Here is an 8,108-nt window from a genome sequence, read left to right on the forward strand (position 1 = left end):
CAAGACAGACATGGTCTCTGTTTTTACTCACATTATAGGTTTATAATTTCTACCCCTACGGGTTCAGCCAATCAAGGACTGAAAACAGACAGGGAACAAAGCAACATCTGCACTGAAAATGTACAGACATGGTCTTCTTGTCATTAGTCCCTAAGCAGCACAGTAAAAAGTGTTTACACTGCACTTGTATGTGGTAGGCACTGTAAGCACTCTAGATAGAATCTGGAGTGTGTGGGAGGATGTGTATGAGCTATGTGTAAATATTATTCCATATTAAGTAAGTGGTCTTAGCATCTGTGGGTCTGGGTGACTGCTTAGGGAGGCAGGGGTGTTCTAGAACCAATCCCTCACGGATACCAAAGGAATAGTTTGTACTTACCCCTTGCTACACAATAAACTCAGTGAAAGCAGGGATCCTGTCTGTCTTGTTTCTAGGTAAATCCCCCAGAGCCAGCACAGCACAGTACTTGCAATATTAACTGGACATAATAAACTACCTGACAGATTCAATCAGTACATTGTCCCGTCAGACGGTCAAAAAAAAAAAAAAAAAAAGGTTTAGTGATGGGTACACAGAAACTAAGCAAAAGAAAACAAGACATAATCACCTCCAGGAAAAACTAAAATCCAAACAAGAATGGAACTGAAATCATACAGCTCCACACAGCTTGACTGCTAATTACGTGAGGCTGTGCTAGTTAAAGAACTGGAGTAGCTGTCTCTCTGGTTAGTTAGTGGCTACCCAAAGCTCCCTCACCTGAGTATCCCTGATTCTGTATCTCAGAACTTCCAGACTCAGTAACTAAAGAACCCGAGGCACACTTTTCATTTCAGCACTCAGGATACAGAGGCAGATGCTTCTCTTGAGAATGTGAGGCCAGCCTGTCTACATAGCAAGCTCCATGCAGCCGAGGTTACATAGTAACACGGCCTCTATACACATATCAGTGTATATCGCTGATCTTCTAAAAACTCACCTGTCAGAAACAATCTCTGGAAAGGGACTCTTTAGATGGGTTAGAGTCCTCTTCATGGCTCCTTCACAAGGTTCGCACCAGTTCAAGAGAGAGGAGCAGCTGGACTGCATGAACTACTTGCCTCTGGGATCTAGTGACACACTCTTGTCTCTGCGTCGTTTCCCACTGCCATCCTCTCCTCCCATGCCTTTCAAGCGCCCAGACTACTCGGAACAACTTCCTCCCCTCCCTCTACAGCATCGTTCTCACATTCTCTGTGCTGCTATACTTCCTACTACCAACCTTTCCCACAAATTCCCTGCGGTTAAGCTCTCCTCTCACCATAGAGCTCAGCCCTGTGGAACTGGGCACGTTTGTCCAGAAGTCGGTTCAGACACTCTCTCTTCATGAACTCCTCCTGAGGAGGGTTAGTCATCCTTGCTGTGGGTGGTACCTAGGGGAACTCTTGGTGTCCAAATCCTCACTAAGGGGCAATCACCTCTAACCCGAGTTATGTGCACCAGTCTCTATGATTCTCTTTCTCTTCATCTTCCATTACCCTTTTGCCCCACCTGGTTGATCAGTTAATCTCTGCGAGTGTTAATCTTGATTGTCAATTTGGTGGAATTGCCACAGAAACAAGTCTGGGATTACATCGGGGTGGGAGGGGCGTGGAGATTGTTTCAACTGGGTTAGTTGAAGTAGGAAGAGCAACCTTAAATGTGCGCAGCACCATCTCGTGGGCGTGGGTCTGGTCCTAAACAGAAGAGCACAGGCATTCGCTGCCTCCCACTGCCTGACTGAGGGGGAGGTGTGACCAGCCACCTCCTGCTCCTGTCCTCAATGGTGGACTATATTCTGTAGAACTATAAACTGAAATAAATTAACCATTCTTTCCTCCATTTTGTCAGGGTAATCAGTCACAGCCATGAGAAAAATAACTAATACAATCTCTTGGATATCTTTAGCTCTGATCAGCAATGTCTTAATCATTACCTTTGACCAACACCTTTTATCAGGATTCCTGCAGCAGTCTCCTAAAATAAATAATAGTAATAATGATACTAATAATACTTTTCAGCTGTCAAATTCTAAGGCTTATAAAATACTACTACTACTGCTACTGCTACTGCTGCTACTACTACTACTACTGCTGTTGCTGCTGCTGCTGCTGCTGCTGCTGCTGCTACTACTACTGCTGCTGCTGCTGCTGCTGCTGCTACTGCTACTGCTACTACTACTACTACTGCTACTATTACAAATAACAACAACAACAACAATAATAGTAAATAGCAGGCTCCCACCATCCTAGAGACACTGAACCACTTTTTGATCTCTTCAGCTGTCTTTTGATATGTAATTTCATTTTCCAAATGAGATATGCACACTATTCATTAATTTTAATTCAAACATTATTTACTGACTTTGAACAATGATTCTTCTGATACCACCTTCTCCTCTATCTGCCGATATAATTAGATCTATAATTATATCACATTTTGGGTTAAGTCATAAACAGTACTTAAATATTATAATAAGGATAATCATTGAAAGTATTTGCCCTCTAAGATGCCATCATCCTTCCCAGGGCTCTGTCTCCTTTTTTTTTTTTTTTTTTTTTTGGTTCTTTTTTTTGGAGCTGGGGACCGAACCCAGGGCCTTGCGCTTCCTAGGTAAGCGCTCTACCACTGAGCTAAATCCCCAGCCCAGGGCTCTGTCTCCTTATAAGGTCTTGCACTTGGCCCTGCTGGGCAGGAGAGACACGTAGGGACAGAGCCTGATATATGTGAGGTGAGATAGGCTGGCTATCGGCTCCTGGGCCTAAAGAAGCCCTGAACGGTATCCAAACAGGATACCTGGACAGGTGGGTGTAGCAAGCAAAGCTAATAGAAAGCCTTCTGCAGGAGCCAAAGGCAAGAGCCCCAAAGAAACTGTAGAGGCTGGGGATTGGCAACGGCTGACAGCTAAACAGATGCTGGCCTCGTGGGCAGAGCTCTGGAGCCCTGGCAAGGACTGCACTTAAGATATTGCTTTTTTAAGGAAATATTTTAAAATTCTGTGTATATGTGTTGGCAGGTGGTATGTGCATGTGAGTGCCCGCTAAGTATGGAAGAGGATGTCAGATCTCCTAGAGCTAGTTACAGGCAGTCGTGAGCTGTTCAACATGAGCACTGTGAGCGGAACACAGTGTCCTGTGCAAGAACAGCAAACACTCTTAACTGCTGGGCCAGGTCCTGAAGGTATTTCCTGCACCGTTATTAGAAACACTAAAACACTAAGAAACAACACAATTTCCATCAGGGAATACTTCAGTGAGAGATGGCACGCTTACCGATGAGTATGACCATTAAGCCAGTCAGAGTTTAGGCAGACTCACACAGGAGACCTGCTGAGCTTAGTGGTGAAGAGAAAAATTCAAGTCAGGCAAGAAGGAAAAAACCCCAGGGGACTCTTAGTCCCATCAAGGGGAGTTCCCATTTACTGAGCATTTCCAATTAAAGGGTATTTTTCCATTCAAACTTATTTTCCCTTTATTAAAGTCCAACTTACTATTACACGGTCTGATTCTCAAAGGCAATTTTGTTCAAATAAAACATTTCCAGGTGGTTGCTTCCATCTAATACCAATGGCAATAGAGGCTTTAGAAGCCCACCAAGGGGGCTTTTATTGTTCGTAGGCACAGTTCCAGAGAGGTAGATTTCCTTATGAGGTCTTATTTGTCCTTAACAAACTCCAGAATGCAAGCAGGACTAGCAAAATCATTATGCTTCCAGAATGCCTGCCAAGTATCATCAGTGATTTGGGACTTGAGAACCAGATCACAGCCAACGAGTAGGTTCAGTCCTTTATTCAATCTCCAGGTATCTGTCTGGCTTGTTTAGGTGTCTTCCGGCTAACATCAAACTCACCCGTGTCACGTGACCCATGAGAACAGCCATGTTGATTGGACAACGGAGGCAGAGCTTGGGGTAGAGGTTACTTGTAGGAAGCTTGGAAGTGTATGGCTGTGGTGAGTAAGAGAGGCCAACAGCCAGCATGACGAGGCTAGGCTTCAGGCAGGGCACTGGTTGAGGCTGGAGAGAAGACAATGTGTAGAGGAGCACCTAGGAGACTTAACTTTTTAGTTTTAACTATGTGCATGTGCGAACATGAGTGCAGCACCGGTGCAAGCCAGAAGAGGGCGTGGGATTCTGAGGGAGATGAAGTTAGAGGCCAACGTGAGCTGCCAGATGTGGGTTGAGGGACTTGAACTGGACTCCTCAACGAGAGCAATGACTGCTCTCAAGCATTGAGCCATCACTCCAGCCCCAGCACTCCCCCCCCCCCCCCCCCGGAGCTGGGGACCGAACCCAGGGCCTTGCGCTCCTAGGCAAGCGCTCTACCACTGAGCGAAATCCCCAACCCCAGCACTCCCCTTCTGATGTCAGGACTGACACAGCAATCCCATGGTGGTGGTACTAATACCGTTCTCCTTTTACAAATAGGGGCCAGAGACTCCGAGAGATGGCATGATCTGCTTAGAAACAGCTGGCCTCAGAAGAGAGACGCTGAGATCCCGACTCAAGTTAGCGTGAAGGCAGAGCAGTGTTTTGCCTCTGTGACATAATGTTGTCAACATTGAAGATTGTGTATGTCTGTGAACTTTCAGGGTTATTACCAAAATACGTGAAACCAGTGTCAAGAGAGAACCAGGTTATTTTCAGTCTGTGGTCAACTGGCTCCCTTAGGAGCTGAGGTAGGCTGAGCGTCATGACCCTGGGAACATGTGAAGGAGGAAACCATTCACTTCCTGATGGACAGGAAGCAAAGAGATAAGAGACCATGGACAAGATCCCCCAAGGACCCTAGCATAGTAACTTTTTAAAAAAATCTATGTCCGCTTCCTAAAGTTTCCAGCATCTGTCAAAATAGGACTACCATCTAGACCAGTCATTCAATAAATTAGGGTTTTTTTGGGGGGGGGCATAGAGTCATGTCACACCCAAACCATAACATACATCTGTGGTACGTCTTCTTTTTTTTTTTTTAAGATTTATTCATTTATTATATATAAGTACACTGTAGCTGTCTTCAGATACACCAGAAGAGGGCATCAGATCCCATTACAGATGGTTGTGAGCCACCATGTGGTTGCTGGGAATTGAACTCAGGACCTCTGGAAGAACAGTCGGTGCTCTTAACCGCTGAGCCATCTCTCCAGCCCTGTGGGACGTCTTCTTAATACATCTGTTTATTCTTGGAGGATTTTCATACACATATTATGATTGCTCCGATTTCTTCCAGGCCACTCCTTCATATCCCTCTTCTAGCTTCACATTATGTTTTGTTTTATTTTTTTGAGACAGTGCCCTATTATGTAGGCTAGTCTGGCTTCAATCTAGCCACCCTCCTGCTTCAGCTTCCTAAGTGGTGGGATTAATGCCTGGTGTGGTCTCAGGGAAAACTTGTGTGGATAGCAGTGGATAGAAAACTAAGAGAGGCCACATTGATATGATGCTGGGCAATAAAAAGAGAACATAGAGTGTGCAAGTGTGCAAGTGCCACAAGTGAAAGCAGAAGCTATTCCTGGACGGTGGAGGGCAAAGAGGAACACACACACACACATACAGACTCACACTCGCACATGCATGCAGACGCATGTGCTCACACACACACACACACACACACACACACACACACGAGCGGCTGCTCTTCTTTCGTTTGTGAGTTGAGTTTTCTTTCTCACCACTGTGTTATTTGCACAATAAGAACAATTCATGGAAAGTGTGGGGACACATGAGTTCCTACATGGCATGCCTGGAGTCAAGCATTAGACCCATCTTCCGGAGCCATCCTGACAGCAGCACTTTTGTAAAAGAAGCTGCTTCCAGACAAAGAGAGGAGAAAAGGTTACCATGTGGTCCAGGCTGGGAGGATTGGGTTGTGAGTTGCCATGGTCTAAATGGTTGCCACAGCCAATGAGAAGTTCTGACCTGGGCTGGGAAGTTCAGCTGTGACCTAGCACCTCCCTAGGGGTTTTTACACTTGATGGTGGTTGCTGTTCCCTGGTCATTTGTTGCTGGATCTTCCTGGCGGGGGCTCCAGTGTGACCCTGCTAGAGGAAGGCCTGTGTGAGATGACTGAAGGACAGGGACCAAGGTGGCCCCAGCCAGCAGACACGGAAACTACAGCAACACCTGGGTGTCGTAAGCCCCTCGGTTTTAACTATGTTTATTCAGTTACCAACACTTTCCAGATGCTGTCCATCCTCACACCCTTCCCTCTACCTGGAGTATTCTTTCTTGTGGTTCCTGACACAGCTAACCTCTGCCTGTACTACAATGCCTCATCCTTTTGCTTTCTTTTTTTTTTCTTTCTTTCTTTCTTTTTTTTTTTTTTTTTGGTTCTTTTTTTTGGAGCTGGGGACCGAACCCAGGGCCTTGCGCTTCCTAGGCAAGCGCTCTACCACTGAGCTAAATCCCCAGCCCCATCCTTTTGCTTTCTTTCTTTCTTTTTTTTTTAATGCAGGGTTTTGTGGAACTCAGGTTGGCCTTCAGCTTCCAGTTTTCCTGCTTCCATCCAGAGTAGTCAGACTGTGGGTCCACACCACCACGGCAGTTTATGTGGGACTGTGGGTAGAAAGCAGGGTTCCGAGGTTAGGTGAGCACCACCAACAGGGCTAATCCCCTGCCTCCTGCCACAGTTCAGCTCCTTTCTCCAGCCTCCCTTTGGGGAATAAGTCGCTTCTTCCCTCCTCTGTCTCCAAAAGCTCTTGGTTTGCATTTTTCTCGTGATGGTTGTATTTTCTGCCATGTATTATAGTTATTCATGTCCATGTCTGGTTCTTTCACTGAGTGCTGGGCTTCTCTAGGTGGCCAAGGAACTTCTTTTATCCAACTCTAATTCCCCACACAGCATGGCCGTGTCTGGCATGTGTATGTGCTCAGTCACTAGGCGACAATGGGAGTATTCTTCCTCTTTATAGGTCATGGGCTTTCTGGGGAGAGTATTGAGATTTTAGGCAAGTGAGCAGTTGGTTTTATGTACCTTGCTTTCCTGTGCATTCTGGAAGAAGCAGGAAAAGGAAAAGAGTTAAAGGTATCTGTGGGTCCATATTCTGCAGAGTTCTGCCAGTGCTCCTGAGAGGGGGAAATAACAGGAATAATAACTGACACCCGCAGGCGCTCCCTCTCTCACCTCCATTAACCCTGCCAAGTCTCACGAAGCTCTAGGAAGTATCCCAGGAAGAAGTATATGGCTGTTGCAGCTGAGGAAACCCAACCTCAGAAAAAAATGAAGCAATCTGCTCAATATTAAATCGTCTCAACCCAGCTCTGTTGACTTCACATCCCCTTCCCTGGAACTACGGGGGTCACAGAGACTCTGCCTAATCCCCCTCCCATAACACTTTGCTAATGAAGGAAAGCAGGCTAGACTAGAACTTTTCATAAGTGTTTGCTCTGGGCCCCACTCATTAACATCATGCATGTTTACCTGTGTCCGCTCCTTTATTTCTCTGTCCAAAGCTCAGGACTCTTGCAAGCCCCTCACTTTTACTGGGTCTTGGTTTCACTTCAGTAAACAGAGGCTGAGCTAGAAGTCACATTCACTCCGGGACGGAACAGCATTTCTCTCACCCTCCTGGTGGACAACTCCCGGCTCCAACACTAGAGGCCTCCCAGACTCCAGCTGACATGATGAGGTGTGTAGCCAACACTGCAGCCTCTTCCCAGGCTGGCTGTGGAACCCAAGCCTCCTCTAGACGGCAGGGCCGCTCTGCACAAATCAAATCCAGAGCCTCATTAGTCATGTCAGATGACATAGTTAACACATGGGGAAGGCATAGCCAGTTCATCAAAAGCCCCTATGTGCTGGCTCCACCACGGAGGCTGAGGGACTACTGTATACTGAGCAGCAGCACATCGGAGGCGCAGCGCCAGAGTGCTTCCACACCGGGTTTTGATTAATCACATAGACATGCCTTTGATCGGTGCCAGGGTAGTGACCAGGGAACTTATGGGAAGGCAGGATGTTATGCTTTCGTTCCCTGAGGTCCCATAAAGCGATGAAAGATGAGGGACAGAATCACTGCTCGTTGGACATTTATTGACCATGCAGACCCAGAAAACACAAATAATTACCTGAATCAAAACCTCTTTTTCCCAACTCACT

The 8,108-nt window shown here is 46.4% G+C and overlaps 1 long non-coding RNA gene across 1 annotated transcript; it reads right to left on the bottom strand.

The window, feature by feature from the left end:
• Nucleotides 1-4,957: 4,957 nt before the first annotated feature.
• LOC134483759 (uncharacterized) lies at nucleotides 4,958-7,707 on the bottom strand. The gene is made up of 2 exons (XR_010060675.1): nucleotides 7,431-7,707; nucleotides 4,958-7,001 (listed from the first exon to the last, which is right to left on the bottom strand). It is a non-coding gene; the product is annotated as an uncharacterized LOC134483759 (long non-coding RNA).
• Nucleotides 7,708-8,108: the final 401 nt, after the last annotated feature.

The sequence above is a fragment of the Rattus norvegicus genome, chromosome 1 (assembly GCF_036323735.1).
Source record: "Rattus norvegicus strain BN/NHsdMcwi chromosome 1, GRCr8, whole genome shotgun sequence".
Taxonomy (NCBI): domain Eukaryota; kingdom Metazoa; phylum Chordata; class Mammalia; order Rodentia; family Muridae; genus Rattus; species Rattus norvegicus.